Source organism: Aquarana catesbeiana, linkage group LG06, assembly GCF_042186555.1.
Source record: "Aquarana catesbeiana isolate 2022-GZ linkage group LG06, ASM4218655v1, whole genome shotgun sequence".
Classification (NCBI taxonomy): Eukaryota; Metazoa; Chordata; class Amphibia; order Anura; family Ranidae; genus Aquarana; species Aquarana catesbeiana.
This window is the reverse complement of record NC_133329.1, coordinates 44,575,731-44,588,213: the sequence shown is the minus strand read 5'-3', so window position 1 is coordinate 44,588,213 and position 12,483 is coordinate 44,575,731.

The window sequence follows — 12,483 nt, the reverse complement described above, 5'->3', positions numbered from 1 at the left end:
ATAGGGCCAGAAGACGGGCTCGCCTGCCTGAGTCCTAGTCCCTCTAGGGCCTTGTATTGCGCCCCCCCTCCTTCTTCCCCATCCACTCTCCCCATGACTCATGGTGCCCGTGCTTCCGGCGGGGAAGCGTTCTGCCTCTTCCCGTTCTCGTCAGTCCCCCCCGCTCAGCAAGGCCGCTACTCGGGCCTCCTCGCGTTGCCCCCGTTCGCGCAGTCCCCGCTCCGGTACCCACCCCCCCTCTCCCCTGTCTGTGTTGTGGAGCAGGGCCGGGCTGGAGCCATAGTGCTCCCCGGCTGCTCCCAGCCTGATGTGCCGGCAATCGTACCTGTTCCCACCCCCCGCGGATGGCGTGGGGGTTCTGGTCGATCGGTCCCTACGTTCCTCCGCCCGGAGATCTTCTGGGAGGACGGAGCGCAGAGGACGGCGTCGTTCGCCCGGCCCCGCTGCTTCCTCCGCCGCCGACAGTCCTGGCCCCCTGGATGGAGGTTCCGCCGGGGATTTGGAGTCGGATCGGCTCCCCCTAGTGATCGATACGCTCCCTGCGCCAAGCTGGGCGGGAGCTTTGAATTTGTCAGCACAGCTGTGCGATAATGTAGATATTAGTCAGCACATCATGGCCCCCTGCAGAGCGGGGGGTCGCAGTGTGGTGGGGAGAGTTGCCACTGACGGTAGCTCCGTGCGAAACCCCCCCTGAGCCCGCCAGGGTGGGAACACCGTTGGACATCAGGCCGCCCCATGCGTGGAATTTAGCGTCAGGAACTCCCCCCGTACTCGCACGGGTGGGTGACCGGTTCCCCCCATCAGCTTTTCCAGTTGCCGGGTCCAGGATGGGATATGGAACCTCTGCGCCCGGCAGGGCGAGTGATGGGTTTTTGACCCCTCCTCCTCCGACACTCCGTGCCCATCGGAATCCTCCCGCGCCCTGCAGGGCGGAGGACTGTCGGGCGCCTTTGACCTCCACCCCGGTGTTGCGGCAGATGCTCCCCTACGGGCCTGTCCAGGTTGGCGTTCCAGAAGGGATGCCTGTCACGGTTTCCTGGCCTCGTCTCCCCGCGCCCGACAGGGCGGGAGATCTTGGCTCCAGACCCGGGCTGGCGGCAGCACCCGCCCCAGGTCAGCCAGCAGGAGCCGGTAGGTGTTCCTGCCGTTGCTCAGCCTCCGTCCTTGGCCAGTTGGACTCTTCCAGGTCTTGGGTTGGACCCCCGCCCCTGGACCTTTCCTTGGGATATGACAGCCCAGCAGAATGCGGCCTCGCGGACCTTCAGAGTGCTGGCCGCCTCCGTCTACAGCCTTCCAGATTGATTCCGGAATCGGATTCGCCGCCGGGCCCGGAGGCTGGTCGTCCATCACCGGTTCCACGATTAAGTGAGTATGACTGCGAGTTAATTTGGGGTAGGTCAGCTGACGCTTCCGTATCAGGCCCGGAGGACCGCATAGCGTCGGTTGTAAAATCGGTTCTTTCCCGTATGGGAGTTTCGGGCTCGTCGCCCAGCCCCACCCCCGCTTATGGAGGTGCTTTGTGGGCGGTGGCACCTTCTGGCACCCACCTAACGGAGGACACGAAAGAAAAGATATGGCGACGCGAATTCGTCGATTTTCTTGCCCTCGTCCCGCCGGATAGGGAGACTATCGACAAATCCCATCGGGTTGACGTATCGGCTCAGGGTGTCAAACCAAAACAGCTTCCTAGGACTTTTGGGAACTGGCTGCAAGGGTTTTGCGCCTACGCTGGAGTGCTCAGTGAGCGGTTCCCGGAGTTGGCAACCTCGTTGTTTTGCTATTTGGATCTTATTTGAGGTGCATACAAGGTTTATGGGGGCCAGTGTTGGTTCCATTATGACACCCAATTTTGCCAAAAAATGACGGCACGGCCAGGCCCGGATTTACTCCCTTTGCCGCCCCAAGGCCGGGTTCTTCAATGCCGCCCCCCCCCCCCACACACACCACCATTCTCGTCCTTTATTGATGATGCTACAATAGATCAATTAAAAACATATCTCCATACACGAGAACACTGAAAACAACTGGCTTTAACTGTACAGACTAAAAATACTTCAGGGTAAGCGCGCGAGGGGTAATGATTTTTCGCTGGCAATTTTTCAGGGCAATGGCTGGTGTTAGTGCCTCAATCATCCCCGGCACCATGGTTGGTATGGTGTCAGGATGATTGAAACACATTATTTCTATCATTACATTGTAATGTAAAATGAAATAGTTCAACTCACCATAATGCAGAATCATTGGGAGCCCTGAGCGTGTCACTTGCCACCATCGCTTGTCACTTGACACTATGCCTGCCACCAGATGGAGATGTCACTTGCCATGATGCCACCACATGGTGATGTCACTTGCCACACTGCCTGGCTGCCATCAGATGGGGATGTCACTTGCCACGCTGCCACCAGATGGAGATGTCACTTGCCACTCTGCCTGCCACCAGATGGGGATGTCACTTGCCATGCTGCCACCAGATGGAGATGTCACTTGCCACACTGCCTGGCTGCCACCAGATGGGGATGTCACTTGCCACGCTGCCACCAGATGGAGATGTCACTTGCCACGCTGCCTGGCTGCCACCAGATGGGGATGTCACTTGCCACGCTGCCACCAGATGGGGATGTCACTTGCCACGCTGCCACCAGATGGGGATGTCACTTGCCACGCTGCCACCAGATGGGGATGTCACTTGCCACGCTGCCACCAGATGGGGATGTCACTTGCCACGCTGCCACCAGATGGGGATGTCACTTGCCATGCTGCCACCAGATGGGGATGTCACTTGCCACCAGATGGGGATGTCACTTGCCACGCTGCCACCAGATGGGGATGTCACTTGCCACGCTGCCACCAGATGGAGATGTCACTTGCCATGCTTCCACCGGATGGGGATGTCACTTGCCACACTGCCTGTCTGCCACCAGATGAAGGAGGGTGGAACAGCGGTGCTGGCAATGAGAGATGTCATCTCTCTCCCCCCGCCGCCGCACCGCTGACATTACTTCTTAATCTTTTCAAAAATGGCGCCGGGCAGCGCAATCACGCTACTGCGCATGCGCCACCCGACCGAGCACGTACGAGCTTTCCCGAGCCCGGCCGCTTCAGAACTGCGCATGTGCAATAGTGGGCGGCTCGCGGCCATCTTTTCTAAGGGAACCGGTGCCCTTAATCAACTTTAATGGGCAGCCTGAAAGGGGGGGGCCGCGAAGTTGCCGCAGGAGCGGCGCCGCCCCAAGGCCTGGCCTCGGTGGCCTTATGGCAAATCCGGCCCTGGGCACGGCAGGAGTTTCATTTTGATTGTCAGGATGGTAGCCTGTGGTTGCTGCTTATGTGCCCCCACAGGCCTTCGTCCTTTCAGTCCGCGGTCGGCGCTCCTCAGTCCGGAGCGTCGGCCGCTCCAAAAAAGGGTATTTGCTGGTTGTTCAACGAAAGCCACTGTAAGTGGTACGCCGCTTGTCGTTTCAAGCATGAGTGCTCCAGTTGTGGGGGGGCGCACCCCGCCAGCCGGTGTTTCCGGAAAGGCAAGCAACCGCTTCCCAGACCCGGAGCCAGGACTGACTTTCCTAAACCGGAGGACGCCGGTGAACGTCTTAGAGATGCTTCCCTGGCTCGACCGGTACCCCCTTCATAGAGAGGCCCTGATTCTGCGGGATGGCTTGGACCGTGGTTTCTGGATCCCCTTTTCCCCGTCTGATGCCCCGACCATGTCTCCAAATTTAAAATCAGCAGTGGAATTTGAGTCCGTCGAGGCCGAGAAGCTTAAGAAGGAATTGGATCTGGGGCGTATGGCACGCCCCTTTGACCTCCCCCCTTTCCACAACCTGAGGGTGTCCCCCCTCGGTGTGGTCCCTAAGAAGGCGGAGGGAAAATTCCACCTGATTCATCATCTATCCTACCCTTCTGGCTCCTCGGTTAATGACAGCATCGTCAGGGAGGAATCCAGAGTACACTATGCATCATTTGACAGGGCGCTTCAGCTGGTTAGGACAGCAGGGCAGTCTGCCCTTCTGGCAAAGGTGGACATTGAGTCCGCGTTTCGCCTCCTCCCGGTCCACCCGGACTGTTTCCATCTCCTGGGTTGCTATTTCCAAGGCAGCTATTTTTTTGACATGTGCCTTCCTATGGGTTGTGCCATCTCATGTTATTTCTTTGAATTATTTAGCAGCTTCCTTGAGTGGGTGGTCACCCAGGAGGCTGGTATTCAGTTCCTGTTGCATTATCTCGATGATTTCCTCTTCTGGGTCCAGCAGGCAGTGGGCAGTGTAAACGCCTACTCTCTGTTTTTCAGGAGACGTGCCAGCTTTTCGCCGTTCCACTGTCCGCTGACAAGACTGAGAGCCCCGTCACGGTGCTGTTATTTCTAGGCATAGAGATAGACACAGTGGCGATGGTTTTTCGGTTACCTAGTGACAAGCTGACCAGGCTGCTCTCATTGGTTCGCTTGGCCAAAGGGGCGAAGAAATTACAGTTGAAACAGCTACAATCGTTGCTGGGTCACCTGGTTTTCGCCTGTAGGGTCATTCGAATGGGGAGAGCCTTCTGTAGGCGTCTGTCATGGGCCACGAAGGGCGTGTCGGCCCCCCACCACTATGTCAGGATCACCAAGCCCATGCGTGACGACTTGGGGATGTGGCTGTCCTTCTTGCAGACTTACAATGGGCAGTCGTGTTGGTTGCGAGAGGAAGTGCCGAACCCACAGCTGGAGTTATATACGGATGCTGCAGGCTCCTGTGGGTTTGGCGCTTTCTTTCAAGGGGAATGGGCTGCTGAATGCTGGCCGGCCTCATGGGCCCAAATGGACTTGTTGCGCAACCTCTCCCTGCTGGAGCTGTTTCCGATTATTGTTGCCGTGGAGCTTTGGGGTGAACGGTTGCGCAATCACCAGGTGGTCTTCTGGTCGGATAATATGAGTGTGGTTCAGGTAGTGAACAGTCAGCCAGTTCTCCTCCGGTCGTTTCGCTTCTACGGTTTTTAGTTTTAAAATGTTTACATTTTAACATTTGTGTTAGGGCCAGGCACGTTCTGGGTGCTATGAATGACATTTCCGATGCTCTTTCTCGCCAACAGTTCAGCTGTTTTCATACCCTGGCTCTGCTGGCTTTTTTGGAGGGCCTCCCCTGTCCGGCCCACTTGTGGAACCTCGTTTCCGGTGTTTGACAGAGCTCCTTCGGTCATGGGCATCATACTGCCAGGTTTGGCACGAGTGGGCTCAAGCGTCGGGCGGTGAGTTTAACACTTCTTCTCCGGATGACAGACGTTTGTCTTTATTAGCCTATCTGGTCTATTTGTTGGAGAAAGGTGTCTCGGGCTCTACGGTCTCATGGTTGGAAGCGGGTCACTCATTCACCTGACACCAGGCGTCCTATTTCTATCCAGATACTTTCTGGCATTTTGTCCCTGCTGCCGGACGTTTGCTCGTCGGGGTTTGAGACTCTTCTTTTCCGGGTTGCTTTTTCGTGGGCTTTCTTTGGTGCCTTCCGCATTGGCGAACTGGTGTCCAAATCCAAGTCGTCCCCGGGGGGCATCCAGTGGGAGGACGTATCATTAACGGATCGCAGCGTGACGGTTTTTCTGTGTACATCCAAGACCGATTGCTTTGGTTGGGGCCGCTGAGTAGTCCTGCATCATTGCGGTGGCCCATTTTGCCCGGTGACCCTGGCCCTCCCATTTGTGGCTGCACGACCTCCATCTCCCATGTTTTTCATGCATGCCGATTCATCTTCCCTGAGTCGTTTCCAATTTTTACGTGTTTTCCGCTCTAGGCCTTCCTGCGCGGGATTTTTCCACCCATTCGTTTCACATTGGTGCTGCTACCGCCGCTTCACTTTTGGGGTTCTCCGATATGGAACTTCAGCGTCTAGGTAGATGGGAGTCATCTCGTTTCTCTTTGTATGTTCGTCCACATCTGCTGTGTTAATTTACAGGCTCCTTCCCGGCTCAGATTTGGATACTCGGTGACTCTTTCATATACTGGGCCGCTCGCCGTGCAGAGATCCGCACCTATGGCAGAAACTTGGGCTTCTCGTACAATTTGGCAAGAGTCCACTGGATCGGGTTACGTGGGTTGCGTTTGCCTCAGGTCCTTCCGGAATGTCAGAGACTTCGTGCCCCTGTTTCTGGTCCCATCATCCTGGTTATACATGCTGGTGGGAATGATGTTGGCTATACGCGATCTGTGGACATCATCTCAGCCGTTAAAAGTGACATTGCCCAATGTTATGCTTCATTTACTAACTTGACCTTTGTTTGGTCGGAAATTGTGCCTCGCTCTGTATGGGCGCGAGATGTCCCTGGCCCCCGTCTGGAACACTTTAGTCGGAAAGTCAATGTTCAAGTGGCTAAGTTTGTGCATCAGATCGGGGGTATCGTGGTCTGCCACAAAGACCTAGAAGGTGACAATACCGATTTGTTGTGAAGGGATGGAGTTCATCCCCATGACATCGGGTTGGACATTTTTAATCTGGGTCTCCAGAGGGGCGTGGAACAAGCGCTGGCTGCGGTGGGGCGCCCGTCAGTAGCTTACTGACAGGCGGGTGGCAGTTTTTGGTGACCTTGCCAGCAAAACATGGCTGTAAGAGGTACGCCCTTCATGTTAATTGGGAGATAGACGGCTGGTCTGGCACTTATTGTAAGGACAGGCCCCTCAGTTATCTCCCTTTCATCATTTGGAATTGAGTGCTCACAGTGCTACTGTGACTGGCACTGTGGAATGTTTAATGTTATATGTTCAAGTTAATAAAGCTGTGGCCTTGCCCTTTCCAACATTAATGGTGGTAAGCGGTCTTTATTGGATGGGACTAAGGGGTAAGGTTAAGAGTTGGCTGGAATATGGTATGGTATGGTATGGGACCTGGGTCTATTGCACCTCAGCAGTCATGACTCAACACACAGCCATTAATGTCTAAACTGCTGGCAACAAATGTGAGTACACCCCTAAGTGAAAGTGTCCAAATTGGGCCCAAAGTGTCAAAATTCTGTGTGGCCACCATTATTTTCCAGCACTGCCTTAACACACTTGAGCATGGAGTTCACCAGAGCTTCACAGGTTGCCACTGGAGTCCTCTTCCACTCCTCCATGATGACATCACAGAGCTGGTGGATGTTGGAGACCTTTCGCTCTTCCACCTTCCGTTTCAGGATGCCCCATAAATGCTCAGTAGCGTTTAGGTCTGGAGACATGCTTGGCCAGTCCATCACCTTTTACCCTCAGCTTCTTTAGCAAGACAGTGGTCGTCTTGGAGATGTGTTTGGGGTTGTTATCATGTTGGAATACTGCCCTGTGGCCCAGTCTCCGAAGGGAGGGGATCACGCTCTGCTTCAGTATGTCACAGTACATGTTGGCATTCATGGTTCCCTCAATGAGCTGTAGCTCCCCAGTGCCGGCAGCACTCATGCAGCCCCAGACAATGGCACTCTCACCACCATGCTTGACTGTAGGCAATACACACTTGTCTTTATACTCCTCACCTGGTTGCCGCCACACACACTTGACATCACCTGAACCAAATAAGTTTATCTTGGTCTCATCAGACCACAGGACATGGTTCCAGTAATCTATGCCCTTAGTCTGCTTGTCTTCAGCAAACTGTTTGTGGGCTTTCTTGTGCATCATCTTTAGAAGAGGCTTCCTTCTGGGACGACAGCCATGCAGACCAATTTGATGCAGTGTGCGGCATATGGTCTAAGCACTGATAGGCTGACCCCCAACCCTTCAACCTCTGCAACAATGCTGGCAGCACTCATACGTCTATTTCCCAAAGACAACCTCTTTATATGACTCTGAGCATGTGCACTCAACTTCTTTGGTCAACCATGGCGAGGCCTGTTCTGATTGAAACCTGTCCTGTTAAACTGCCCTATGGGTCTTGGCCACCATGCTGCAGCTCAGTTTCAGGGTCTTGGCAATCTTCTTATAGCCTAGGCCATCTTTATGTAGAGCCAGAATTCTTTTTTTCAGATCCTCAGGGAGTTCTTTGCCATGAGGTGCCATGTTGAACTTCCAGTGACCAGTATGAGAGAGAGAGAGAGCGATAACACCAAATTTAACACACCTGCTCCCCATTCACACCTGAGATCTTGTAACACTAACGGGTCACATGACATCGAGAAGGGAAAATGGCTAATTGGGCCCAATTTGGACATTTTCACTTATGGGTGTACTCACTTTTATTGCTTGCGGTTTATACATTAATGGCTGTGTGTTGAGTTATATTGAGGGGACAGCAAATTTACACTGTTATATAAGCTGTAAACTCACTACTTTACATTGTAGCAAAGTTTCATTTCTTTAGTGTTGTCACATGAAAAGATATAATAAAATATTTACAAAAATGTGAGGGGTGTACTCACTTTTGTGAGATATTGTACATTAATATATATATATATATATATATATTAAAGTGGTTGTTAAGCCACTCTAACCTGTATACACCATCAGCACTGCCTCCTAATGTAGTATCCCCCTGTGTGTGTGATTTATAAAAATAAATGCTGCAAATACCTAATTTCACTGCTAAAATTGTGATCACATGACTGGCTAGCTTTCTCCTTGCCTCTTCTGAGAGATGCAGTGGGCGGGGCTGAGATTCCTCTGCTGGTGTCAGTCTGGAGGGGAGGAGGAGAGAGCTGGCTGGTCATGTGAGCGCAATCTTGGTTCTTAAATTAGGTATTTACAGCATTTATATTTATAAATCATTCACAGAGGGTGACACTGCAATAGGAGGCAGTACTGATAGTGTATACAGGTTAGTGTTATGAGAGCCGCAGGAGGGGGGGGGGGCGGCTCACACACAGACAGAGAGGGGAGGGGGGAGGAGGACACAGAAGCAGGTAGGAGAGCAGATAGAAGCTGCTGATGACAGAGGCACATAAAATGACCACAGTGTCAGGGCTCAGCAGTCATAGTACACCATGGTCAGTCTACAGAGGGGTGGGGAGAAACTGGCAAGATCAACCAGGTTTTTTAGGTGTTGAAGGGGGCCAAACGACACAGGACAAGCACTGTGTCATATAACATGCTTTAAAGGAGCAGGATCCTTTTGTTTTGGGGGGGGGGGGGTTAAACGCTTTAAGCAGAGGCTCTAGAGAATAAAATGGTGGTCATTGCAATATTCTGTCACACAGTATTTGCACAGCGGTTTTTGAAACAAACTTTTTTTGGAAAGCATACACTTCCACCACTTGCCCTCTGGAAGATTTACCCCCTTCATGACCAGACCATTTTTTGCGATACGGCACTGCGTAATTTCAACTGACAATTGCGCGGTCGTGCAATGCTGTACTCAAATAAAATTGATGTCCTCTTTTTTTTCCCACAAATAGAGCTTTCTTTTGGTGGTATTTAATAACCTATGCGGTTTTATTTATTTTTTTTTGCGCTATAAACATAATAAAGCCGAAAATTTTGAAAAAAAAACAATGTTTTTTACTTTCTGCTATAGGCCACTGGGCGCCAAGTGCTAATTGGTATGTGCACACGCGTTCACAAATGCGTGCACGATGAACTGGCACTGCACAAATGACTTTGGTCTTTCACTTATAAATATTAGCACGTGTGCAATGTGCACAAGCATGAGCATGTATCCACACTGGTGGTAGAGATTCGGTTTAATTGACATCACTGTGCAGCTACGTGCAAGATCAGTCAACTTCTGTTCTCTGGTTGCCTGGGTCCTGGCTCCTTGGGAGGCTTTCTGTAAGCCAAATAGAAGCAGGGACCCCATAAAAAGTGCTTTCGGTTCCAGGCAGATTTCCCAGGGATTCCACAACCTCAGGCTGGGCCTTACTCCCCCAGGAACAAGAGACCTCTGCTTTGGGCCCTAGCCCATTTATACCACCCTAGCTCCCTGCTGGTCATCTGCCCTATTGACCAGGGATTGGCTGAGGAGATATTAACGTGCAGGCTGAGGTTATCAATCTACCGCCTACTATGTCCCAGGGCCCCCTGGGTCTGGTATGAATATTAAGGGGAACCCCACAACAAAATTTGAATTAAAATTGCGTGGGGGTCCCCCCAAAATCCATACCAGGCCCTTCAGGTCTGGTATGGATATTAAGGGGAACCCTGCACCAAAATTAAAAAAAAGGCTTAGGGGTCCCCCCCAAATCCATACCAGACCCTTATCCGAGCATGCAACCTGGTAGGCCATAGGAAAAGGATGAGAGTGCCCCCCCTCCTGAACCATACCAGGCCACATGCTCCCAACATAGGGAGGGTGTTTTGGGGTCCCCCCAAAAAACCTTGTCACTATGTTGATGGGGACAAGGGCCTCATCCCCACAACCCTTGCCCGGTGGTTGTGTGGGTCTGCGGGCGGGGGGCTTATCGGAAAATGGAAGCCCCCTTTAACAAGGGGATCCCCCAGATCCCCCCCCCCTATGTAAATGGGTATCGGGTACATTGTACCCCTACACATTCACCAAAAAAGTAAAGCATGACAAGATAGAGTTTGGGACAAGTCCTTTATTAAAAAATAAAAAAATAAAAATGTCCCGCGATGTAAGTCCATCATGCCGCCCGGCCAACCAAAAAAAAAAAAACGCAACAACTCCGCCTTCCTCTGATGTCACGTGTACATATACATTATATATATATATATATATATATATATATATATATATATATATATAAATACACACACACACACACAGTATCTCACAAAAGTGAGTAGTAGTGAGTGTACAGCTTGTATAACAGTGTAAAATTGCTGTTCCCTCAAAATAACTCACACAGCCATTTAATGTCTAAACCGCTGGCAACAAAAGTGAGTACATCCCCAAGTGAAAATGTCCAAATTGGGCCCAATTAGCCCTTTTTTCTTCCGGGTGTCATGTGACTCCTTAGTGTTACAAGGTCTCAGGTGTGAATTGGGAGCAGGTGTGTTAAATTTGGTGTTATCACTCACCCTCTCATACTGGTCACTGGAAGTTCAACATGGCACCTAATGGCAAAGAATTCTGAGAAACTGAAAAAAATAATTGTTGGTCTACATAAAAATGGCTTGGGCTATAAGAAGATTGCCAAGACCCTGAAACTGAGCTGCAGCGCGATGGCCAAAACCATATAGCAGTTAATAGGACAGGTTCCACTCAGAACAGGCCGACCAAAGAAGTTGAGTGCACATGCTCAGCGTCATATGCAGAGGTTTTCTTTGGGAAATAGACTTATGAGTGCTGCCAGCATTGCTGCAGAGGTTGAAGGGTTGGGGGTCAGCCTATCAGTTCTCAGACCATACACCGCACACTGCATCAAATTGGTCTGCATGGCTGTCGTCCCAGAAGGAAGCCTCTTCTAAAGATGATGCACAGGAAAGCCCACAAACAGTTTGCTGAAGACAAGCAGACTAAGGACATGGATTACTGGAACCAAACTTATAAACTTATTTGGTTCAGATAGTTTCAAGAGTCTGTGGCGGCAACCAGGTGAGGAGTACAAAGACAAGTGTGTCTTGCCTACAGTCAAGCATGGTGGTGGGAGTGTCATAGTCTGGGGCTGCATGAGTGCTGCCGTCACTGGGGAGCTACAGTTCATTGAGGGAACCATGAATGCCAACATGTACTGTGACATACTGAAGCAGATCATGAACCCTATTGAGCATCTGTGGGGCATCCTCAAACGGAAGGTGGAGGAGCGCAAGGTCTCTAACATCTACCAGCTCTGTGATGTCGTCATGGAGGAGTGGTAGAGGACTCCAGTGGCAACCTGTGAAGCTCTGGTGAACTTCATGCCCAAGAGGGTTAAGGCAGTGCTGGAAAATAATGGTGGCCACACAAAATATTGATACTTTGGGCCGAATGTGGACATTTTCACTTAGGGGTGGTACTCACTTTTGTTGCCAGAGGTTTAGACAATAATGGCTGTGTGTTCGAGTTATTTTGAGGGGACAGCAAATTTACACTGTTATACAAGCTGTACACTCACTACTTTACATTGTAGCAAAGTGTGAGGGATATATATATATATATATATATATATATATATATATATATATATATATATATATATATATATATATATATATATATATATATATATATAGCAATGATATCCCGAGGGGGCCCTCCTTCTTTTTTTTTTTTTTTGGGGTCAAAGCTCTAATGAACTCTGCCCATTTCAAGGTGTTCAACTGGAATGGCTGGTTGTAATTCATGGAATAGTGCTAACATTGTGGCCTGTAAATCTATCACAGATTCAGGAATATCTCTTATGCATAAATTTGACAGTCTTGCATGGTTTTCATAATCCTCCAAACGGGTCTGCAGCATTAAATTTTCATCTTTTAGATTTTCAATCTCCACTGTATAGTTCACAGTACAGTTTCCCATATCATCCACACGTGCTTCTAGTTCTGACAAGCAATGGCCCAGCTGCCTAATTTCTTTAGTGAGTCTAGTAGTTATGTGGTCAGAGGTGCGCTTTAAGGCCTTTTTGAAGCATTTTTTTTCAATTTGTTTTAACATTGCTGGGGATATATGTTCACTCTGAGAG